This window comes from Podarcis cretensis (assembly GCF_951804945.1).
Source record: "Podarcis cretensis genome assembly, chromosome: 15".
NCBI lineage: Eukaryota > Metazoa > Chordata > Lepidosauria > Squamata > Lacertidae > Podarcis > Podarcis cretensis.
This window is the reverse complement of record NC_137185.1, coordinates 34,215,124-34,241,048: the sequence shown is the minus strand read 5'-3', so window position 1 is coordinate 34,241,048 and position 25,925 is coordinate 34,215,124. Positions and strand designations below refer to the sequence as shown.

Below are 25,925 nucleotides of genomic sequence, written 5' to 3'. Positions count from 1 at the left end.
AGACTACTCAGATAAATAAATGTACAGTGGTACCTCGGGTTAAGAACTTAATTCGTTCTGGAGGTCCATTCTTAACCTGAAACTGTTCTTAACCTGAGGTACCACTTTAGCTAATGGGGTTTCCTGCTGCGGCTGCCGCCGCCGCTTCAATTTCTGTTCTTATCCTGAAGCAAAGTTCTTAACCTGAGGTACTATTTCTGGGTTAGCGTAGTCTAACCTGAAGCGTCTCTAACCCGAGGTACCACGTACCTTTACTTTGTCACAAAGTGAGCATAGGGAATGCATGATATGGGAAGAGAGAGAAGGAGGCAGAAAGGGAAAGGGTCGCGGGGCCACCAGCAGCACCACTGAGAAGCCAGTGCCATAATTTGTTTGTGTGTTAAACTTCTTGTCTCACTCTTCCTCCCAAATAAGCTAAAGTAGGATTAGGCTCCACCCTCCATCAGGCATCAGGAAAGAGCCATTCCATCAGGCGACAGCAGTAAGAGCAAAGAGAAGCAGGGCCACTCCATCACTCAAGTGGAGAGATGTTTGCCTCCTGCTTCTCCTTGAACTGTTTTCCATTCCAACTGGTCGTGATAAGAACTTTGTGGCAAAGAACTAGTGCCCGAGTTTGTTCTCCTCCTCCTTCCTAATGCCTATCATTTTTGTGCCACGCCCTGTAGAATTTAAGCTTGGGGGCAGGGACTGTCTCAGTGCTGAACTTTGTAAGCGGCTGTTGGGAGCTCAAGAGTGGGGCAGAAATGCTTTAAATAGCAAACAAATAGCACCACCATCTCTCTCTCCCAAGGTCCAGGTAAGCGCAAACATTTCTACTTGGTACTCATCATCTGCTTTTCACACGGGTTCTATTGACAGATCCTCCTCACCGTGGCGGCACGGGAAAAACGAGGCAGCCGAGGTTTATTGCTGCAGGAAGATGTGTGCCCTTTTGAGGTCAAAAAGGGAAATTCTGCAGGAAGCTTGAGAGCTGAGGTAGCAGCTGAAGGATGACTCGTGTGAGGAAACAAAAACAGGGGGAAATCAAGACAACCCCACACTTTGCATCCCTCAGGCTGTCCTGCTGTTCACAGATTCCATGGTCACAAGCCTTCCTACATCAGCCAGGCTGGCTTTAAATTTCAGTGTGGGGACCAGAGGGAACGGGTGGGAGAGAGTGTCAGATTATGCACAAGGTAGCCCTTTTCATTTTGCAATGTGACATTCTGTCGCTACTCCTATGGTCCCCTAACTGCTGTCAGCTACAGAAATTTGTGCTGGGGTGGGAATGGGACCACTGCCTAGATCTTGTGAAGCCACTTGTTCTACTGTTGCCTTTTCTTCCGTATCTTTCCATTCATATCTGCAGAATAACCAAAAAGATCGCATTCTTACTGAGGATTTGCCTGAGGCGTTCAATCAGGGATATGAGAGATAATTCAGTGCGATTCACATTTTCATCCTCAGGCTCCTAATTTGCAGTTCGTGAAACAATACACAAACCAAAACACAGCTATCCTTTGAAAAATCTCACTTTTGTTGCCATACAGTTCCCCCACCAAATAATGTGTCTGAAAATGACTGTTTCAGGGGCAGAAATGTACATCAAAATGTGTAGCCAGTGAAAACTGCACAGGAAAAGGCATCATATTAGAGAAACTGCTTACCAAAAAAGTGTATACATCGGGGGGGGGGGGCTGCTCTAAAGTGCCAGTGAATCCAATGAAGAATTGTGGAGAACTGAACATAAGCTGGAAAAATGAAAAACACGGAAATTGACAGAATGTCATGGACTGGCTGGATGCAGAGGAGTGGTGGAAGGTACCAGCTGGGGAACCCCCAAGAGAAGAAGGCTCAGAGCCAGAGGATTGATGGTGGGGTGACAATGAGTGGTCAGAGGGAGAAGGGGGGGGACTGGGAGGTGGAGGTGTGGGAAACTGAAGAGCTAACAGGGTTTAGTGAGCAGGAAGAGGCTGTGGCAGAAAGCAGTGCAGAAGCAGAAGCAGATGCAGAGGGATGGATCAAGAGAGAGAGTGGAGGCAAGCTGCTGAAGAAGCCAAGGAGTCCCTCCTCCCTGGTCTTCCAGAACACAGAGCGAAATGAAGAGGGCAGAGCAAAGAGAGACAAGACGACAGAGCCATAGCTACTTAGGAAGGACCCAAGGGAGGAGAAGTCTTAGGCAACTGTGGGAAGGCGGGCACCTTCAGTCTTTTCTTTTTCTTTTTTAAAATACATTTTTATTAAAGTTTTGCATAAACAGATATACATCAAAAGGAAAAATACACAAAAGGTCATAGCAGTATGGATACATAGGCTAACATTTCCTTTCTCCCAACTATATATATAAAAGAATAAAGTAAAATGAAATCGTCAAAAAGGAAAAAAAGAAAGAAAAAAAAGAAAAGAGAAAAGAGGGAAAAAAAGGAAAAAAACAAACAAAAAACCCCACAATGTTTTGGGCTCAACCGAGCCCTAGACTCCCTTCCACCCTTTTGGTAAGTATCAAATATTTACCTCTGTTACGTACTTGATTTTTAATCTTTAAGTCTTAAATTCACTCGCTGATAGAATTGTTCTAACCCCGCCAGTTCAGTTTATGAATTTGTTCCAATATAATTCCAATATTTACTCCAATTTTTCTGGAATTTCTGTTCATCTTGATCTCGTATTCTGCCTGTTAGTCTATCAAGTTCAGCATAGTTTACCATTTTAATCTGCCAATCATTTATGCTGGGAATGGTTTCCACTTTCCAGTATTGTGTCCACATAATTCTTGCTGCCGTGGTGGCATAAAGAAATATCGTCCTGTCTTCTTTTTTGATTTCTTTACCCATCATTCCCAGCAAAAAGGCTTCAGGTCTTTTGGGAAAGGTATATTTAAATATTTTTTTGAGCTCACTGTAGATTGATTCCCAAAAGCCTTTCGCCTTTTTACATGTCCACCACATATGGTAGAGGTCACCCTCCACCTCACCACATTTCCAGCATTTCTTATCCTTTAATCTATACATTTTGGCTAATTTCACCGGTGTATGGTACCATCTGTATAGCATCTTCCAAACATTCTCTCTCAGTGTCATACAGGCCGTAAACTTTATATTGCTATTCCACAATTCCGACCACCTTTCAAAGTCAATATTATAGCCAAAGTCAATTGCCCATTTAATCATCGCCTCCTTCACCTCCTCGTCTTTTGTATGCCACTCTAGTAACATATCATAGATTCTGGACAATATTTTGTTTTTACCTTCTATTATCTCTATGTTAAATTTCGATTTTTTATCTTCAAAACCTAGGTTCTTTTTATCCTCTTTTAACAAATCATTCACCTGGTGATATTGCAACCAACCAGTGAATGAACTTTTTATCTCTTCATAGGGTCTAAGTTTAGGCCCTTGTTCTGTTTTTCTTAGAAGTTCTTCATAGGTGGCGTTCTTCTCCTCCGAATTTGTTTTCTTGATCGTTAAGACCTCTATTGGGGATATCCACCAGGGGGTCTTTTTTTCCAGGAGATTTTTATTCCTTTCCTATACCTGGTATATTGGCCCCCTGAAAATATGGTTCATAAAGCTCCTGTGGACCTTCACTTTCCCATACCAAAGGTACGAATGCCATCCGTACCAATTATTAAAACCCTCCAGGTCCAGTAAGTCTTTATTCTCCAGTTTTATCCAGTCTTTTAACCAAAGTATGCATGCCGCTTCATAATACAAACTCAAATCCGGAAAGGAAAAACCCCCTCTTTCCTTTTTATCTGTCAAAATTTTCATTTTTATCCGTGGTCTTTTCCCCTGCCAGATATATTTCGCCAGGTCTCTCTGCCACTCTTTACACTGTTTTAATCCTTTAAGTATGGGGATAGTTTGAAATAGAAACAGCATTCTAGGTAGAATATTCATTTTAACAACTGCTATCCTCCCCAAAAAGGAGAATTTCATCCTCCCCCAAATTTCCATGTCTTTCTTTATATGGCACCTTCAGTCTTTTCAACTGACTCCCTGAGGCAAGACCTACTGAGAAGGGTTGCTGTGACTACTAGGACTGAGCTCTTTTTTTGTTTCTTTGAATAAAGAGTTAACTTCACTGACACTGGATGCTTTTTTGCTGACCTGTCCCTGACTCCAGCTCCTTACAGAGATTCATCCATTCTTATTTTCAAAGCACCATCCATTTTCATATCGAACTCAAGAGTTTCCAAGTGGGATTGGTTACCCTAGGGTGTGTCTAACGTGACTGAAGCTCATGGGGTTTGCGTGCAAGAGGCATGAGGGCTTAGTGGCTTCCCTGCATAATTAGGAATTGTGAATCTGTCAATTTTGGTTTCTTTCAGTTTCTCATTTTTCCACTCCGAAGTTCGGTTCTCCACATAAATTTGCAGGTTTTTTTGTAAGTCCACATGAAAATTTGTCAGCATTTTTGTGCAAATTTATCCAGGTATACACACTTTGCTATGTAATTCTGCCTAAGAAACAAATTTTTGCAAAGCAATTCCCTCTATTATAATGCATTTTTCTATGTTGCTTTCACTAATGTATGCACATTTCACCATAGCTTATGCATTTTGTACACTCTGCTTGGCTGGAGAACTGGATTGCAAAACACGAATAAGTGCAAATCTCTGAAGACAGTCGACATATTGTTTCAGAAAAGGTGAATTTGGCGAGTTCCCTTTAAATGCAAACTGAATCAAATTTCTCACCATCCACACTCGTAATGCACAGAGATGCGCAGGCAAAGGGATCATTTCCAAAATACACTACAAGAAAGAACAGAAAGGCAAGGTTCTTCTCATTACTCTGACCCCCTCACACAGTCCTTGGCCAGCCTCAAAGCCTTTTGTCCATCTTTAAGGCTGGCCTGACCTTTGGCATCTGTGCTCCATGGAGATGATCAAAGGGTCAGATTCACGGGTTCGTAAAATTGCAGAACGTGACAGGCGGAGTTTGCAAACAGCTGGTCAAGCTTATGGAGCTGTTATTGCAAAAGGGTGGGATGAGGGGGCCTGGCTTTCAAAGCTTGCAGAAAAATGTGCTCTCAGTTTACCATGATCAAGAACAAAGAACAAAGAAAAGCAGAAGATACACGCAAACAGAAAGGGTATCAATGCCTCTAGGGAAAGAAGGAAGAAGAAGAAGAAGAAGAAAGGATTCTCTCTCTAGATACATTGGTTCTTCTATCACACACATCTATTGCCTGCAGAATAAAAACAGAAAACTTCAGGAAAGTGTCATAGCCTTGCAGATGCTGAAGACCATTGCTTTATAGCTCAGTTGGTTAGAGCATGGTGCTGATAACACCAAGGTCGCAGATTCGATTGCCATACAGGACAGCTGCATATTCCTTAACTGAAGGGAATTGGACTAGATGATTCTCAAAGGTCCCTTCCAACTCTATGTTTCTATGATTGTGGCCAGAATCCTACGTCATGCAGGCAACTTGTTTATCATTCAATAAGTATCCAGCTTCTTATTTGGGGTCCTCTGCTGAGCAAGCAGATTTATTTATCTATGTATTCATTCCTAAAAGTATTTCTGTTACCTCCATATCGTGAAATAGCATGGGTGCTAACCATGTCGAAACATAAACCGCCAGTTTAAAAAGCCAAATCAAACTCGGGTAACAACATTAGTGCAACAGGAAGATCCCATTGCCCTGGACTCCGTGTCAGCAATGGGAAAATGCCATTCATAGGTCTGGTTCAAACATACATGTAATGTGATCAACACACACCACAGCAATGCCTCTAGAACAATGATAGGTCAAGAGACAGCATCATTCCAAGTAAGACAGTGTGGGGGAGGTTGTGGGTCCGTTGGGCTCCCGCTGCTTTTTCTGAACCCCTACCCACAATTTCTAGAATCTCTCCCCTCAATATTCCTGGATTTCTCTCTCCCTTGACTCTCCTGCACCCTTCTCCCACCATGCCCCGCCAGCTCCAAATCTGAATTTAGTGGCCAAAGTAAATCTTCATCTTGATCTCTAGTATTCATATAAAACAACTGAACAGTCACAGATAATGGGAAAAGACTCACATTGGTCATTGTGTAACCTCACTCTGCATCCAGAGAAGTGAAGAGATATGTCTTAGTTTGGATCGTACAGTGGGAATGGGGCATGGAAATGGGTGGTGAAACAGGCTCCCTGTGCGAAAAGAAGGTCTGCACAGCCACAACTTTAAATCACCAGCTTCCATAAGCAAACACTGATCTCTGCAAGCCATACGAGGTCAAGGATGAGAACGCGCCTTACTCAGCCAACTGCATGATGCTATGTGGTATCAGGTTAGCTGTTCTTATGATTTATTCAAATAGTCATCACAGTCTATTTTTACTATGGGAGTGATGATATCCGCTGATAACAATTAATCACATATACGTGTAGATTAGTTAGGAGCCAGAGCATTGCTAAAATGGTGCCGGAAGCCTGCAGTCAAAGAACTGGCTGGCGGGTTCCATTCAATATGTAAAATGCAAGCACAGCCACCGCTCTTCAGTTCTAGAGTTGCTGTAGTTACAGTAGAGGTAAAGCAAACAGTTTCCAGGTGGAAAAATAAAGCCTTCTCTCCCACCTTCTATGTTGTCCCAAAGGCTGTAAGCAATAACGGCATTGCCTCCATTATTCACAGCAGAGCTCTCCTCTTAAGCGTCTCCCTCTGCCGCCATCTTGAATACCTCCCCACCACCTCCAGAGTTGCCGCTTTTAACAGCAGCCTGATGGAGGTGACGCTTTTCCTGGAATGGAGGTACTATTTATTGATTTGTGCAATTTATATCCTGCCCTTTCGCCCAAAGGAGCCCAGGGCAGAAGACATGGCAATGATAAAACATTAAAAAGAATCTACAAAAATGTTAAAACGTTCTTTTAAAACACTTACCCCCACCAGGGATCTCTGGGTTGCTGGGAACAAGGCTTTTTCAGCCATCAAATACCCGCGTAAACAGGAATGTTTCTCCTGAAAGTCTATAATGGGGTAGACAGCTGCACCTCACTAGGGAAGGCATTGTACAAGCAGGGAACCACCACGGAAAAGCATAGCTGTCAAGTGTCCCTTATTTGAAGGGACAGTCCCTTATTCCAGCGCCATGTCCCACTGCTGTCCCTTATTGATGGATGTCCCTTAAATGTCCCTTAAATGACGTCCCTTAAATTTCAAAGGAAGCAGCTCCTCTCCCTCCCTCCCTGCCGGCCAGGGAGGTGGGAGGCTCCAACTGTGTTGCTTGGCTGTGTTGCTCACCCAATAAGAAGCCTAAGAACGACTGGGGGGGTGGAGCTTGCATGCCTTGTGCTGATCAAATCAGCTGAGTTCCCTGGGGACTCGCCTTTGCTCAGCGCTTCCCAGCGGAGAGGTGATGGTGGTTTTCCTTGAGGCTTCGTTTGGCTGCTGGCTGGGCTTTCTGCCTTTGGCTCAGAGTGGCTCAGAAGTTGAACATACCTGTGCTGAGTGCTCGGATTGGAATCGGATGGATACGTCATAGTCGGCCCACTCACCCTTGCCGGCGAAAAGGTCTGTCTGTAGCGGGGGTACATGGTGGGGGAAAAGGAAAGGAGATCTCGTGGGAGGGGGGGCTTTTGGATTTGTTTTGGAGGCCATTCGATTGACTTATGGGGGGAAAGAAAGGAGCTGGTTGACTAAAATGGTGGGTGACTGGCGATCTCGTGACGATCTCGTGTGTGTGGCTAGTTAATGCAAGCTGAGGGGTTTTTTGAATGCTGGACGCCATTTTGTTGCACGTGCTGCTGCAAACTTTGCAGTGCAAAGCCAGGCCGGGGAGCCATCTTAAGTTGAGGCTGCATAGGCCTTGTGGTGCATGTGATTCAGATTCTATTCAGTTGAACCTCTGGTTACAAAGTTGGTTGGACAGTGTTCTCGGAGCTACCAGCATGAGTTTGACCAGACTGCAGGAGGACAGGAAGACTGGAGTGCCTGGAACAGGTGAGGCTGCAGGTCCCTTATTTTGGCTGCTGGTCCCTTATTTTCAAATCTGTAAGTTGACAGCTATGGAAAAGGGCACAATACCAACTGGGCAAGGCCTGACCTGCCGATTGTAGGGTCCGAGATGGGAAAGGAGCTCTTTTAGGTACAAAGTGGGGAAGCAGGCATCTGCTTAGTCCATCTCTGAAGTTGACCAGAAGGAGTAAGAGATAAGAATCTAAGCAAGGGGTCAGAGGCAAGGAACACAACAGAGCCATGAAGGTTTTTGTTGCTCAGGCAAGGTCTTAGTCCAAACAGGAAGTCCTTTATAGCGCTTCCTGTCCAGGAAGGCCCAATGGCCACCTTAGGTGGACAGGGCCAGCCCAGACACTGACAGTACTTCACTGCCTGGGAAGATGCTCCAATTGGCTCCAAAGTTCTCGGTTTTAGCCCTGGCAGCTCCTGGCAGTCAACCCATTATTCTCTCAGCCTGCTATTTCTTCACTCATTCCTCATTTCTCTTCTCCATTCCATTCCTTCAGCTCCATTTATCAACTTTGGGTGGTTTTAATCTCAACCAAACAGACAACCTTCCCTTGCCTCTGCAAAATCTAGGGAGGATTATCGTCCCTGACTGGGTTCACAGTACAGGCATAGGTTTTCCTTAATCCCTTTCCTTGTTGACTTGTGACACATAATTTAACAATATAAGAATCCTCCTGGATCAGGTCAAAGACCCATCTAGTCTAGCATCCTGTATCCAGTGCCAAATAGATGCCAATGGGAAGCCAGAAAGCACAAGATGTGAGCAATAGTCCTCTCCCACTGTTATTCTCAAGCAGCTAATACTTGTTTTATGTTCTTCATTTCCCTCCAATGATCTCCCCATCCACCCCATGCTGCAAAAAATAAATAAATGACAGAGCACATGCTTTTGTTATACAGATTGATTGGTTTACTCAAGCAATGGCAGGTCCTCACTTCAGTTTAATACTTTAGCTGATCAGCTTGGTTGCCTCTCATGTCTCTTCCAGCTAGACAAATCTACGGTTCTCCTGGCTAAGCTAGTTTTCTGTGTAAATCAATCACTGATGGGAAGAGGAAGCAAGGGGACTAGGAATAGAGGCAGAGCTGGCTTTGCTCAACCAAGAGAACTGGCAAAGTCTCAATGCTTCTGTAAGCTCTGCCAAATGCACAGAACTTTCACCATAAGCTAACAGACGACAACTGGCATTAACAGTATAATGAGCACCAAAATCAATTACAGGCAGCGCAAGCAGGCAGTCCGTGGCCCTAGGGCTCTCAGCCTAATTTCAAAAGCCCTCTGCAAGTGATCTGTCCAGACCTTTGGCAACAGCCATTTCCCTCTCCCAAGAGCCTACTGGGTGTGGAGAAAGGGAGAAAGAGAGAGAAGTGGGTGACGCTCCCCATCAGACTCTGCTATACACACTTATTCAGGAAACACTGAGTCCAGGAAAAACATGGGCATAAAAGCCATAGTCCATCTCTCCATTTAAACAAAGGAGGACAAGGGACAAGGTGCCTGCAAACATTATACTCCAATATGTGCACCAACCTTTCAATATGTGCACCAACAACCAATATGTGCAGCAACCTTTCCAGATCATTGTTGTACATCAGGAGTGGCTAACCCGTAGCTCTCCAGGTGTTCCTGAATCACAGCTCCATCACCCTCAGGTCAGGAATGATGGGAGCTGGAGACTGACAACATCTGGAGGGCAAGAGATTAGTCACCCCTGTAGAACTAATTGCACACAGAAAACATTGTTGGCTGTAACACAGACTCAATGAAGACTAGTTAAAATGCATCACACTCTATCCCTTTTTCTTCGAATTGGGGTGTATTATTTCAGCAAGTTTCCAGAACACCAACTACAACATTGTGGGTGCCTCCTTATGGGCCCTGTAACCTCTGTCAAATGCAGGATAAAATGCCAATCGAGTTACTTACCATTCAGCGAACTTTGGAACAGATCAGCTGGAAAGGCAGATAGCTCAGGATCCAGTTCCAGAAGGTACCTATTAATATAATAAAGTATATTGTGTAAGAGATGGACAAATCCGTCCATTTTGGTTTCTCTGTGTTTCTCATGTTTTCAGCCTGCAGCTTGGTACCCCACATTTCTGCATCAGTTTGCTAAATTTTCAGTTACAAGTCCCAATGAAAATTGATTATTTTTTCCAAATACTCATTGCATTTCCATCCAGTAACTCTGGGCAACTTTCTCTCTCTCTCTCTCTCTCTGAACCAATAATACAAAAATAATACAAACATGGAAATCTAAAATACAGTGTAAAACCAGTATGAAACATCAATGCAAAATATATATTTTAAAGCACTAAAAATACTGGCCTTGCAGTGTAAATAGGTCTTCAATTGGTTGAAAAGTTCTGAACCAGAGTCATTTGGATGGATTTACATAGTTAAGGAAACCCAGTACAATAACCTTGCTATTGACTTCCCATTAAGATGAGTACCACCACAGAACCATTTATTTTTCTATGGCCCACAAGCAGTCTGGGACCAGGGTATCTGAGCAGACACGAGACAAATTCTGTTGTATCTTTTGTCCTCTTTTGGCGATGCATTTCCTCTTTTTTGGAAATGCGCAAATGGCCAACCCAGCCCTGACTATGGCCTGATCCCATAGCTCCTGGCTCCAGACTCCACCCCAGGCAGCTGCCCTCATCTCAGCCCAGACACTAGTAATATAAAGGAAGATACATGGCCAGTTTTCTCTCCATTTAGAAGAATTTCAGCTGGAAACTGCAGCTGGTATCAAAAAAAGAAAGAAAATGTGTGCTGTTATTATGAAAACAAAGTGCATTCATTCATTACATTTCATGTTTCAGTTCCCAATAGCTTTGAAAGTAAAAAAATTGTTTTATGGCTACATTTGCTACAGCGGACTTTGGTCTTTATGACTTGAGTTTAGCATGTAAAAGTTTCTACCATTTACACCATTAGAGTTTCCACTTTTCAATGAAGAGGAAATATGGTACAGCACAGAGAATGCTAAGGCTGGGGCCAACGAAACCCTTTCCCTCAGCCAGAAAGCTCAAATTTCTTAGGATTGCAAGGCTACCCTGGATGAAGAAATTGAACTCGGAGTATGGGTTCTACCAAAATCTTCCATGCTCAGATCAATACGATACATAGGCAAAGTAGGTTTCACGGGAACAGTGGGCAAGCTAAGACATTGATCCAACCCCTATGATCCCATCATAAGGAAACTGGGGGGGGGGCAAATGGGGTGGTTCCTTGGACTGGGCCATCCAAAGGAAGCTTTGTGACTGAGGCAGGATTCAAACCCAGAGCTCCTCAGGCCTAGGCCAACACTCAAACTGTGGCTACGCTATGCTTGTTCCATCCTGAGACTTCTCTCAATCTAGATAGAACTCCGCAAAGTTCGCAAACATGTATTTTATTGACGTTCACAAGGCTCATGTAGAGGTATTTCCTCACATCCCAGTAGGCTGTTATTTTGGCTCTGAATGAATATGGTTAGGAAGTTTTTTATGAAGTTCTGTAAGAATGAGTGAGCTTCCTGGACTTGAAAGAACTAAACAAAACTAAGTCGCAAAGGAGAGAGGGAGGTTTTCCCCGCTCTGGGCAGAGCCAATAGAAACTAGAATATTACTGCGCCTTCATTTCCCAGCCTGCCTTGAGATCTGGAATGGGGAAAGGCAGGACCTTATTATTCCTTCTCCTTAATACTAATACATAGATTTGCTATCACCAAATAACTGAACCCTATTGGTCTGCCAACTTGCTTCACTGCCTACAGTGGACACAAAGATCTCTCCAACATCATCCCAGTGACAGTGCAGTTGCTATTCTAAAAGAAATAAAAAACAAAGCATGAAGGTCCCCAGAAAATAGGGGAATAATGGGAGCATAGTATTTTGAGCCTAAATCTACTTGTTCTGGATAGAGATGATTAATCCTGCTCGATTTTCTTATTTTCTGTGGGTGGTATTCAATACTAGTTGTACCACTAAAGTTAATGGACATATAACTGTACAACCATAGAACTGGGAGGGAAACCAAAGTTCCTCTAGTCCAACCCCTGCAATGCAGGAATTTCCAGGTGGCCCAATTTCCAGGTGGATTGAACCCGTGACCTTGGTGTTATCAGCACCATGCTCTAACCAACTGCGCTAACTGACATTACTAAGTTAAATTCATTGTGTCTGAGCAAGAGTTGTGCTGCCCCTGCTGCCACCCACATCCAGTAGTAGGCAAAACATTAACTGAGGCTTTAATTCAAAATTATGTGGGCTATTTTGTAGAGCTATAAATTTGTCCCCAAGAACAAAAACATCAAACGGTTAGTTGTTGTTTAGTCATTTAGTTGTGTCCAACTCTTCGTGACCCCATGGACCAGAGCATGCCAGGCACTCCTGTCTTCAACTACCTCCCACAGCTTGGTCAAACTCATGTTGGTAGCTTCAAGAATGCTATCCAACCATCTCGTCCTCTGTCGGCCCCTTCTCCTTGTGCCCTCCATCTTTCCCAACATCAGGGTCTTTTCCAGGGAGTCTTCTCTTCTCATGAGGTGGCCAAAGTATTGGAGCCTTAGCTTCACGATCTGTCCTTCCAGTGAGCACTCAGGGCTGATTTCCTTCAGAATGAAGAGGTTTGATCTTCTTGCAGTCCATGGGACTCCCAAGAGTCTCCTCCACACTATAATTCAAAAGCATCAATTCTTCAGCAATTTTTATGGTCCAGCACTCACTACGGAGAAAACCATAGCTTTAACTATACGGACCTTTGTCGGCAAGGTGATGTCTCTGCTTTTTAAGACGCTGTCTAGGTTTGTCATCGCTTTTCTCCCAAGAAGCAGGCATCTTTTAATTTCATGACTGCTGTCACCATCTGCAGTGATCATGGAGCCCAAGAAAGTAAAATCTCTCTCTCACTGCCTTCATTTCTTCCCCTTCGGTTTGCCAGGAGGTGATGGAACGAGATGGTAAGTATCATTCTTAAAAGAGGTGCACACCCTCCCCCTTCTCTCCTTCATAGAATTGTAGAGGTGGAAGTGACCCCAAGGGACATCTATTCCAACTCCCTGCAAGGCAGGAATCTCAGCTCAAGCATCCATGCCTCTTTCTAAGCATGCACAAGTTATTTAAAAACAGGGGTGCAGACCTTTGGGCCACCAGATACTTCTGGACTCCTATCAACCTTGACCATTGGCCATGCTGGCTGGGCCTGAAGGAGTCCAGCAACTTCTGAAGGGTCACAGATTTCTCTCTTACTCCCCCCCCATCCTTAAAGCAATGAATGCATGCTTTGACATCTGAGCCACTCATTTTAATCCCATGCAAATGTATGCAGATATATCTGATTAATAAACTAACACTCGGATGATTAATTGACTAGATGTAATCATGTGACAGTCCTGTTATTTTGCATTTGGGTATGTATATCTTGTGCTACAATTGCCTTTGCCCGTAAGTGCACAAAAGAAGGGAAACGAATTGGGCCCCAGCACTGGCACATTTCTAAAGGGGGGGGGACAGAACAGACATGCACCACTCATAACTCAAATTGTATTTTGGATTTGAGCAACCACATCCAAAGTAGAAAATGTTTTGTAGAAAGGAGCTTTCTATTTGCAAAGGGACACAAATTGATCTGCACACACTCTCCTCTGCAAGTCCCATAGCATCTCATGGTCACAAAGCACTCACATAACCACCCCTCTTTTCCCCAGACCTGTTTCTCAGTGACCCATTGTTCATAGCAATGCTTTAAACAGCTCATATTTTGTTAATTGTACAAGCCTAATGGAGGAATGTATTGGCAAGAAGGGGTAATAGCCATCAGGCCAGCAATAAAACAAAATTAATGGTCCATGGGAAGAAATCATGTCCACTTAATATCAGCTTTGAAACTCTAATAAAATAATGTGATACCAATGGCAGCTTCTCCCTCACACATATGCACACCCCGAGCATGCAGATTGCTTACACCACGTTAAATCACTCATATAAAGCAGACCCCGTTCGGCTGAAGCTCACAAGATCCTCCCGGGAACATAGCAGACCGGAAACATTTAGCGTAAGGCTCATTACCGACATGCACAGCTGTAGCAACACCCACAAGATCCAGCCTAGAGGCAACACAGGAAAAAAACACACCAGGAATAGAGGATGAGGTCTTCATCAGTGCTCTCTAGTCCTTTAGCAAAAAAACAACCCATTAGGATAGAGCCTGGAAACCCAACTCCACAACGGGCAAGTCTGATGGGCAAGCATCTCTCTCCATCATTAGTGATGGATGAATCTGTCCATTTCACTTTCTCTCGATTTCTCATTTTTCCAAACTTATGTTTCACACCTCTACATCAGTTTGCTAATCTTCTCTTTTTTAAAAAACAAGAAACCTTCACAAATATTTGTTAGCATTTTAGCGCACATTTTCCCCAATCGACATATTTGCAATTTTGCTTTAAATACATATTTTTGCAAGCTGTTTCCCATAAATAACGCATTATATTATTTTATTATTTTTATGCACACTCTCCCCTAACACGGCACATTTTTGCACAAATTTTGTTGCTGCTGGAGAACTGCATTGTGAAATGCGTAGGAGGGAGAATTCCGAAGAGGAATTGCACACCTTGGGCCAAAGTGTGACCCAACTAACACGTTATGCTGGGTGCAATACTTTAGCGCCAATGTTTGGTGATGTAAGAGAACTTTGCAGCAATTCTGCCTCTCCCGATTTCTAGCCAAATGTGAATGCGATGGGGGAAGGGGGAATCATTCCACTTCCTACATGGTCACATGCACATCAAATTAGCATTAAATTAGCACGGCAAAGCTTAGAAAGATCGTGTGATCACCACCCATCATGGTCATTGTGATTGCTTTCTATAGTTAGAAGCTTTGCAGAGACATGTCACAGACTGTACCTGAAGTTCATGGGCCATTTGGCCTGTTTGTTGAGAATAATGATAAACGATAGAAGCACATGCATTACTCATGTGTTTGCTTTTCATCTGCAAGCCACTCCTTTGTGGGGGTATACATTTGTTAATATAAAAATAGCCTGCTGGATGAGGCCAGTGGCTCATCTGGTCCAGTATCCTGGTCACACAGCAGCTGACCAGATCCCCATGCGAAGCCCAAAAGCGGTACCTGAGTGCTACAGGACTTCACATGCTCAAGATATTTCTATATGCACCGCCTCAGAGAACACAGGAAGCTGCATTATTTATACCTTGTTAGAACATTGCCCTTTGAACCATAATACTACAGAACTAGCAGTGGCAGCAGCAGCTTGGTATCAGCCAGATGTCTTTCACGCCACCTGCTCCCTGGTCATTTTTCTACGTTTCTGAACACAATTCAAAGTGTTGGTGTTGACCTTTAAAGCCCTAACCTGCCTCAGCCCAGTATACCTGAAGGAGCGTCTCCACCCCCATCGTCCTGCCCAGATGCTGAGGTCCAGCGCCGAGGGCCTTCTGGCCATTCCCTCATTGTGAGAAGCAAAGCTACAGGTGAAGGAATGGGTTTCCAAAACCCAAAACTGACTGTGCAGGCAGTTTTTAAACTGCACCAAAATCCCTATTTCTCCTTAGCTAAAATGCATAAACTTTAGCCGTTGAGCAAATGCAAAACAAGAACACAGCTCTCTCCCTTATCAGTTTGACGGCAAGACTGGCCTTGACTTTACCAGTAGAACAGACACAGACATATCTTATGTCCTGACCACAAATGATGCAGAAACCCAAGTCTGGGACTAACGCCAGAGCATGTTCTCGGAAGTAGTGACCTCTTGCTCCAAGATAGGAGTAGGAACAGGAATATCCTTTTATGGTCAGGAGTGCAGGAAGGAAATCCCTTTTATGGTTAGGAGTGCCGGAGCAGGAACATATGTGATGTCAACCTACGTATACAAGCTGACGTGGTTGGAAGGAAGGAGAGGGTGCCTGGAGGATATATATACTGCATGAAACTTGTCATTTCTTTGGACTTGCTGTGGACTTGATCGCGCAAGTGCCTTCTGCTATCCGCAGAGCAGAATAAACTCTTTCTTTGAATCAACCTCAGGTGTCATTTGACTTCCTTCCTCCTGTCCCGGAGCAACGCAGACCCAATCGGTGAATTCCAATAAGGCTACATTTCTTGGGGGCTCGTCCGGGATTCTGCATTCTCCGAGGACAAGGACGAAGGACCGAGGCGTCACTGCTTAGTGAACAGCTCGGTCGGCGTCGGTGGCTCCAAGCGCGCACCCTACCATTTCTAGGGGGAGCCCCCCACCCCGTACCTGAGTGGAGACACAGCAGAGATGGAAGAAAGACAGCAGCTGCACGGGAAAAGGGTGCCCAAGGGAAGGGAAAGGTAGGCTCCACAGCTTGTTTTGTGGGAGTCAGGGGCCTGAGTCAGCCCCACCCAGTAGGAGCAGTAGGGTGCCGCTGGGTTCAACCAGTAGAGAGCAGTAGTGTGCCACTGGTTTGCTGGTAGAAGAGCAGTAAAAGTGCCACCGGCATTGGGAAGTTTATGGGTAAAGGGGATTGGGGAGGTGAATGAGGTTTGTATGTGTATGGGGGTTTGTATGTATGTGTATTTATTTGTGTATGGGGACACTCCAGTGAATGTTTTGAGTGGATGAGACGTTGGGGCTCAGAGCCACTGGCAAAGCAAAGTGTGGTCCTTGAGGTGCGTTTCCTAGCGACGCGAGTCCGTCTAGGCTACTGACAGGACGCGGAGAAAGGTGACTGAGTGAATAATTACATTAGGTGGTCGGAGTGTCCCAAAATCATGGGGGGAGCAAGCAGTAAATTGACCCCCCTTGCAGTGTTCTATTTTGGGGACAACTGGAAATGTCAAGCTACAGTTGAAAACCCTTGTAAGCTCCTTTCTGTATTCTGGCAGTGACCAGCATAGGTGCGTCCAGTTGGCTTGTATTGTATTACCAACATGTGGAGTCCGCGAAAAAGAGATATGTGCTCTGCCAACGTGCAAGAGGCGCCAGGAATAGAACCCTGCATGAAGGGGTTCCCAATTCTGCCACATCTACTGTGCTGCATCTCAGGGGGTTGGGAAACAGACCTTAAAACACCTAGAATCTTGCAGATTACAAGTATATATAAAAAAAGGGATTATTTGGTCTTTAACATTAAAAGTGACATGAGTTGCTCATGAGGTCAAATTTTATATTTTCATGTTAAAGGTGGGAAGGTTTCAATTACTAATACAATCATGTAATCATGTACTGGTCTCAGAATTTGAGTGTCATCAATTCACTGTGCTTTGAGCTACCTGGTACCTTAATATTTTTGTTAAAAGTTTGTTTCTTATTGACTCTGTTGCATAGGTACCCTGGGTGATTTAGAAACCACTTGTTAAATGTTGATCAAAAGTAAAAATGTACAAATGTACCCCTGCAGTGTGTGTGTGCTAAACACAGAAAATGGGGCCAAAGAACACTCAGGAAAATTACAAAATTACTAAATATTGCATGGCATGCCAGCCCCCAGAACATGAGCAAGAGTACCTGTGTCATTTAAACATATGACCACTTTTTGTTATCATAGAGGCGGTTCTGTAAATTTGACATACTTTTACAAGTAGCAGTAAAGGGAATTTGCAATATTTGCAGACCTGTGTTTTAAAACTTAAAGGGGCGTGCAAGTTAGAGTTTATTATAAATCTCAGCTCAGTTTAAAATAAGGATGAGCACACTATTTGATACCAAAATTGATTTTTGCACTACCTTTCTTCTGATATATTTTTGAAATGTGTATAATTTTTATTTGTAAAAGGGATGAACAATTTGTCCACAAACAGAGCGGCGGGGAGAGGAAAATCCAATTTCCTGCTCAATTCCAATTCCCTGTGCTATTTGGGGCCAGAGCACCTAGGGTTGCCATAGTTCAGAAAGTGAAAATCCGAACACAAAAGTTGCTGAGCCGTTTGTGTCAGGGGGTGGACTGAGGAGGAATGGTGGGGGGCACCACCCCCTTCTTCTGAACAGGAGGACAGTATAGATTCAGAACAGTGGTTTGCAGAAGGGCATAGTTCAGAGGCTGCAGCAGGGAGAAGCTGGGAAGTATTGGAAGAACAGCAGGAAGAAGCAGCACCAGGAGAAGAGACAGCTGACAGACCCCTTGGAAAGCATTCCTGACCCCCCCCCCCACTTCCAGGACCAGGCGGGCACTGAGGGTAGTAGAGCAGAGAGCTCAGTGGCAAAAGGCTTAGATTAGCCAACGCAGGACTTACGTAGAATAGGGGAGATGAAGGGAAGGGTGGGACTTTACTTGGAGCAACACCATTTCTTTTCTTTTTTTTATTAATTTTTTGAAAAAAAAATTCTTTTACAAATTTATATAAACACATTCATATTCAATATAATACAAAATTCTTCTAGACTTCCCCCAGCTCCCTCCGCAATCCTCATAATTTTAATTTTAATTCGCATTTCCTTTATAGTTGTATTGCCAGTTTATAAATCTTTACAGCTCTTTTCCCTCTTACAATACCCTTTCTCCTCACAAAGCTTCTTTAAATCCAACTAGCGTTGTCTGGAGCAACACCATTTCTAGAGAGAGACCGCATTCCTTTCTCTCCTGCTGTGATTACTGAATAAACTAATTGGTAAGAACTCTTTTTTAAAATCTGATTCTTTGCTGCCACTGGGGGAGGGATCTGATTCCCTGAAGCCTGACAGTTTGTGAGCTATTTTGAGCTATATATTTTTTTGGGAAATCGCCAAAAACAACACTGCTGACTAGAGCCAGTGTGGTGTAGTGGTTGAGAGCGGTAGTCTCGTAATCTGGGGAACCGGGTTCGGAACTCCGCTCCTCCACATGCAGCTGCTGGGTGACCTTGGGCCAGTCACACTTCTTTGAAGCCTCTCAGCCCCACTCACCTCACAGAGCGTTTGTTGTGGGGGAGGAAGGGAAAGGAGAATGTGAGCCGCTTTGAGACTCCTGAAGGGAGTGAAAGGATCAAATCCAAACTCTTCTTCTTCTTCTTCTTAAGCATATCCGGCGCCATGGTGCAAAGATCCCTCCAGAGCCCCACCCCCCATTTCCCAAAGGTTTATCAACCTTTTCCCAAGCCTCTGTGGGGATTGCTCTCCTCCCGCGGAGGCTTGGGGGGCAAGCTGCATGCCCGCCAGCCATATAGTTGATGGGGTGCAGCTGGCGGACATGCAGGAGGGAAAGGGGAGGCCGCCGGCAAAGCCGCACAGCTCCCCCACTCGCTGGGGCGCTCCTGAGAGGCTGGCGCCCTGGTGCAACGCACCAGAAAACCCCATGGGAAAGACGGCTCTGCTGCTGACATTAGGACGTCTGGCCTCTAACATAGGATTTCCATTTGATCCACAAAAGCTTGTGCTTCTTCCCTCTTCCACAAGAGGCAGTGGTGGCTGCTGACTTGGGTGGCTCTGAAAGAATTCGACAAACTCCTGGAGGCCAAGGCTATCAAGGCAGAGACAGGATGCTTCTGAACACCAGTTGGTGGGAACTGCAGGTGAACAAACGGTGTTGCACTCACAAACGTCTTGGAGGTTCCCATAGGCAAATGGCTGGCCACAATGAGAACAGCATGGGCCATTTGCCTGATCCAGACACTCCTCGTGTGTGCAATTAATCTGTCAGCCAACCAGGCACCTTAAGAGCAGTGCTCGTTCCTTTTGTGCGCATTTGCTATAACACACTTGCTCCTATGGAAATTGCGCAGGAAGGCAAGTTAACAAGAGGTAACCACAAAAGTAGACAGCGATCTCCAACTACCCATAGCCAATGAAGTTCTTTCCCCCTTTTCTTCCTAATTTAACACTAATGTCTCAACACATGAAACAGATCTGTAGAAAATGTAACTTGAGAAAAGAGACATTGCACATACTTTTGTAAACCAAGAAATCTTTAATAAAAACATGTTATTGTTTTTTGTTTGGTTTTTTAAGGCAACAAAGGCATTTGTATTTGTACTTTCTTCCAATAAATTTTTATTATTTTCTTTACACACTTATTTAAACAGTACATTAATAAATGTATAAACCTTTTTGCTCTGCCGAGCTTGCGACTTCCCTCCTTCTCATCATCGAATCCAGTCGCATATTCTAACTCTTTACTTCTTAACATCCTATCTACATTGTAGGAATTACTTCAATCCTGCTAGTGTCTTTAAATTTTTACAGTTGTCATTTAAATATACCATAAATTTACTCCAGTTTTTCTGAAATTTCTGATCATCCTGATCTCAGATCCTGCAAGTCCGTTTGGCCAACTCAGCAAAATCCATCATCTTCGCCTGCCACTCCACAATAGTAGGTATTCCTAGGCATTTGTATTTTTAAAATGAAGTTAGAACACCTCTTGAGATCTACTACCTCTGGTCACTGTGGTGTGTTCCCAGTGGGAAAGGGGAAAGAATCCTCAAAATAACCCTATAAGGACTGAGGTTGGTCAGTGGCAACCGGGATGCTGACTGGCTGTTGTGGAAAGGGAACAGAAAACTAGGAAGGGAAACAGAGCAGAGTGTGGAGTTCTGAACAATAAGGACTCCATGCTGCAACAATCTACTGCAGTTCCCAGTTGTCTATTTTATTTCTATTGTTTGAGATGTAGCATATACAGGCACCTTGCTTTGGTTTCCCTATTGTTGTTTTTGTTGTTGTTGTTTAGTCGTTTAGTCATGTCCGACTCTTCGTGACCCCATGGACCAGGGCACGCCAGGCACTCCTGTCTTCCACTGCCTCCGGCAGCTTGGTCAAACTCATGCTGGTAGCTTCGAGAACACTATCCAACCATCTCATCCTCTGTCCTCCCCTTCTCCTTGTGCCCTCCATCTTTCCCAACACCAGGGTCTTTTCCAGGGAGTCTTCTCTTCTCATGAGGGGGCCAAAGTATTGGAGCCTCAGCTTCAGGATCTGTCCTTCCAGGGAGCACTCAGGGCTGATTTCCTTAAGAATGGATAGGTTTGTTCTTCTTGCAGTCCACGGGACTCTCAAGAGTCTCCTTCAGCACCAGAATTCAAAAGCATCAATTCTTCGGCCATCAGCCTTCTTTATGGTCCAGCTCTCACTTCCATACATCACTACTGGGAAGACCATAGCTTTTACTATACGGACCTTTGTTGGCAAGGTGATGTCTCTACTTTTTAAAATGTCTCTACTTTTTAAAATGATAGGTTTCCCTATTGTATCTGGTCAAAAACATTTTTTAAATGACGACAACAACAAAACACCACCCAAACTTCGGAACTGGAAGCAGGATGGGCACACACACCACAGAGAGCAATCCGCCTTTCAAACTGCCTCTAAGCCGGGGGGGGGGGGAGAAAAAATGATCCACCTTCAGTAAAAGATACCATATCTAACACATAGGCAGCCAAATGATTCTCCCCCCCTTCCTTGATAAGAAACCCTTCTTAACCTGGCTCTTCAGTGATAGGGAACATTAATTTATGCAGAGGGTTTTATCGAGCCTATATGGTGATAATGATTAACATTCCTGAGAAGGTTGCAGCAAAACCTAGCAAGGGGGAAGGCAATTACTTTGATTTCAATGGAAAGTTTGCATCTTAGAGAGAAGGCTGGTTTACAGCCCTCTCCACGACGCTGTAGCTTTTCATCTGCACGTTATTTTTTTATACATAAAACACTCCAATTTGAAGTAGTGCAGGTAGGTCCAAGGTAGACTGTGCCACACACTTTTCTGCAAGTTTGCATCGATACATAGGGTGGCATGCAGTGCTAGTCCTACACAGAGTAGACCCATTGAAGTTAAGAGACACGACTAACTTAGGTTCATTAATTTCAGTGGCTCTGCTCTGAATAGGACATAGCTGAATACCCCCTTACACCTTTATGTTGTGACTGAGATGCTTACAGGGCAATACTATGTGTGTCTACTCACTGGTAAGTCTCATTCAAGTCAATGAGACTGACTCCCAAATAAGTGCATACAGAGTTTCAATGTTAAAAGAGATGTGATTTGCAAGGAGTGCTATTACTACGAAGAAAAACAACTTGTTTATAAACATCTAATCTGAAATGGCATCCTTGCTCACCAGATACCAGGCTGCCTGAAGCTACGATCCCAATCACCTATAATTACATTGTAGAATAGATTCAGATTACAAACGTTATCTGCAAAATAGTATTATAAACAAGTGGACTTGAGTGTGGCACCCACAACAAATGTCTATCGAGTGCAGAAGGATTTCTAAAGGTAAAGGTAAAGGTACCCCTGCCCGTACGGGCCAGTCTTGACAGACTCTGGGGTTGTGCGCCCATCTCACTTAAGAGGCCAGGGGTCAGCGCTGTCCGGAGACACTTCCGGGTCACGTGGCCAGCGTGACATCGCTGCTCTGGCCAGAGCCAGAGCCAGAGCCGCACACGGAAACGCCGTTTACCTTCCTGCTGGTAAGCGGTCCCTATTTATCTACTTGCACCCGGAGGTGCTTTCGAACTGCTAGGTTGGCAGGCGCTGGGACCGAGCAGCGGGAGCGCACCCCGCCGCAGGGATTCGAACCGCCGACCTTTCGATCGGCAAGCCCTAGGCGCTGAGGCTTTAACCCACAGCGCCACCTGCGTCCAGAAGGATTTCTGCTCACACACAAACAAAGCTCCTATTCAAATGGCAATTCCACCATGCGGACACCTCCAGGTCTTGCAAGGAAATGGGTGCGATTGTAATAATCTCCCTTAGATGACTCAGATAATCTCACTTATTACAATGTTATAAATAACCCTTCCCTACAATCTGCTTCTTTGCGGTGGATGTCACAGAAGCTGCAGGTTCGATGACTGGCCAATAGCAGAGAGTAGTTCATATGGGCAAATTGGGTAATGCCCAACTAACCAGCCATTCTCTCCCTGCCTGCCTTCTTACCATAATTCAAAGCAATCAAGCAATTCATCAAAACTGTCAGGTAAAAGATTGACTGCTCACCAAACATGGTCAGCATCCTGTAGCCTTCCAGATGTTCTTGGATTCCAGCTCCCAGCAGCCCCGTGGTTATCAGGGTTGATGGCAGCTGTAGCAACATCTGGAAAGCTGTAGATTCCCCATTCCTGCCATACAACCAACAGTTGGTTTAAAAATCTGGTGCAAGTACATTTTAAACTGCATTTCTGCCTTCCACGCCTGCACAACGCAGTTAGTTAGAAGCTCAAATGGGCTTTAGGTGGGTTTTTATGAAATCTGTCCTTGCGGATTCAAATGTTGTTGTTGTTGTTGTTATCTTTTTTTATACCCTGCCCATCTGGCTGGGTTTCCCCATCCACTCTGGCCGGCTTCCAGCACATATAAAAACATAATAAAACATGAAACATTAAAAACTTCCCAATACAGGGCTGCATTCAGATGTCTTCTCCTGTGTAATTCCTTATCTCCTGGACATCTGATGAGAGGGTGTTCCTCCCTAACTACCTAGGGTGACTCTGAGTAGAATACAGTGTTAAGTAATTAATTCGTTCCGGAAGTCCGTTCTTAACCGGAAACTGTTCTTAACCTGAAGCACCACTTTAGCTAATGGGGCCTCCCACTGCTGCTGTGCCACCGGAGCACGATTTCTGTTCTCATCCTGAAGCAAAGTTCTTAACCTGAAGCACTATTTCTGGGTTAGCGAAGTCTGTAACCTGAAGCGTATGTAACCTGAGGTACCACTGTACCATCTCTCCACCTAATATCTCAGAGGACTGATGCAAGGTTGCAGCAGGATAGCCCTTTGCCCACCACCCTAAAGAACATTAGTAGCTTGACGAATGCCCACCTAATCCAGCATCCTGGGGGCAGGCTTCATGCAGTTGTCAAAGGAAAGGCAACATTTGGTGTGATCCTTCAGAAATGCTGAGCCAGAGCCCCAGAAACTGCTTTGCTTGAAGGCAGCAGGAGGGAAAGCTGTTTGTTGTTCTTGGTACTGTTATACTGAATTTGCGATTTTAATGTTTAATATTGCATTTTGGTTGCTTTTCCTTGCAAGGGTCTTTGAATATTATTTTAATAAAATTGGCGTTGTTATAAAAACTGGGGAGGGGGAATCCTATTCAGTATATTACACACTTAATGTTTTTCACTGCAAACTCCTCTGGATATTATTTTAACCGAAAAGCAAGCAACAAATATTAACTACTGCCACTCTAGCAGCAGGGTGATCTGAGTTTAAGCAGAACTTAGAAAAAGTTCTCCCTGTCCATAAAAAAGGAACAATACAAAAAAATATTAGCTTGAATTAAAGTGTACTAGAACACTTTTACTGTACCAGGCACCCCCCAGGAACACTAAAAGTAAAGGGTAAAGGGTCCAGTCGTGGCCGACTCTGGGGTTGCGGCACTCATCTCGCTTTATTGGCCGAGGGAGCCGGTGTACAGCTTCCGGGTCAGGTGGCCAGCATGACTAAGCCGCTTCTGGCGAAACCAGAGCAGTGCACGGAAATGCCATTTACCTTCCCGCCAGAGTGGTACCTATTTATCTACTTGCACTTTGACGTGCTTTCGAACTGCTAGGTTGGCAGGAGCTGGGACCGAGCAACGGGAGCTCACCCCGTCGCGGGGATTCGAACCACCGACCTTCTGATCGGCAAGTCTTAGGCTCTGTGGTTTAACCCATAGCGCCACCCGCATCCAGAAACACTAAGAAACTAAAAAAAAAACCATGCAGTTTTGCCAGGTTCAGTCCACCTGCTTGATTCCAAATGGCAGCCAATTGTATCCAAACATAGATGAAGACCTGCTCCTTGAACTCAGGAGCAAACATGCAAGATTTAGTCACGATATCTTGCAAAGTGTCCGAAGGCAGAGCAAACAAATAAATTTCCAAAATATATAAAAGATGTGGGACACATCAAGATGGCTGCTCCCTAGATTTTCAGTTGGCACTGCAGCCTGCAGCCAGAAAAACAAGATACCTTTCCCAGTTGACATGTAACAATCATTCACTGCTTTTATTACGTGAGCCAAATCACTTAAAATGCAAGACACTGGAAACAATCGCATTATTTCTCCTCCTGCTAAAACCAAGACACATTTAGAACCCACATCTCAACTCAAAAGAATCGGGACAGATTTCCCAAATGGCTACTCAGACCTGATATTACCTAAATTGTTTCCGTCTGTCAACCCAATGGCAGTGAATTATTCAACTCGCAAAAGATGCACGCAGCCATTCTAGAATGGTGGATCAAAGGACCCCAGACATTCGGGAAAGATGCGCTCCAAAAGCAAGATGGAGGAGGGATTAGTTTTAAACAGATTTATACAGGGAATTTGGCAGTCCCCACCCAGTTGAGCTTTCCCAGCATCAGTCAACCTTTCGCATCAGGCTTCTCACTGTATGTCCAAGCTTCTCATGCGCTGTTGCTTGGTGTGTTTTTTAAAAGCTGAAATAATTATAAAATTTTTATTCTATATTTTTACATACATTATATTATCTCCTTCCAATTTTTAAATTTCCCGTACAGTTTTTCCTTCCCCTCCCTTCCCACCCCACCACCCATACCCATTGGAAAGGTTCAAACAATTGTCCTCAGCCACAGGCATAAAAGCTGAAATAATTATACACAAAATGACATGGAAAAAATACACACACACATATATATGAAAGAGTCAAGCCCCCACATTGCACTATATTTTTGCAGCAAAATTTTGTAAGCATTACTACCTAAGTATATTTATACAGTTACACAGCCTTGCTGTACATATCTGGCTATGTGCTGGTTATTTTGGGACTCCTGGAGTGCAGATGAGTATAATGTACATATAATGCTATATGTACAGCAATGCGTGAAAAATATATACATTAATGCACATAGTGTGGCAATTTTATTTTTAGCAGAACTGGGAGGGGAATAACTCACCTCTCTCCAAAACCAAGGAGCGAGAATGGAATTAGAAAAAAAGAAAAAATCTGCGAGGGTATGCTTGACACAAGATTTTCAGAAAATGATATCCCTAGTTCCAATGTAGGTATTCATTTCCACCGATGATTAATTGCAGCATTCCTCATACATTGCTGACACTTATGGCATCAGTGATGAGCACATTAGT

General features: G+C 44.2%; 1 protein-coding gene across 6 annotated transcripts in view; it reads right to left on the bottom strand.

Moving 5' to 3' along the window:
- The window catches only part of PKNOX2 (PBX/knotted 1 homeobox 2), a 456,599-nt gene that overhangs the window by 343,423 nt on the left and 87,251 nt on the right, over positions 1 to 25,925 (bottom strand). For all 6 annotated transcript variants that reach the window (XM_079955104.1, XM_079955109.1, XM_079955105.1 and 3 more), the window contains exon 3: positions 9,864 to 9,931. The gene's annotated coding sequence lies outside the window, so the exon portion shown is untranslated. The remainder of the gene's footprint in view (positions 1 to 9,863; positions 9,932 to 25,925) is intronic.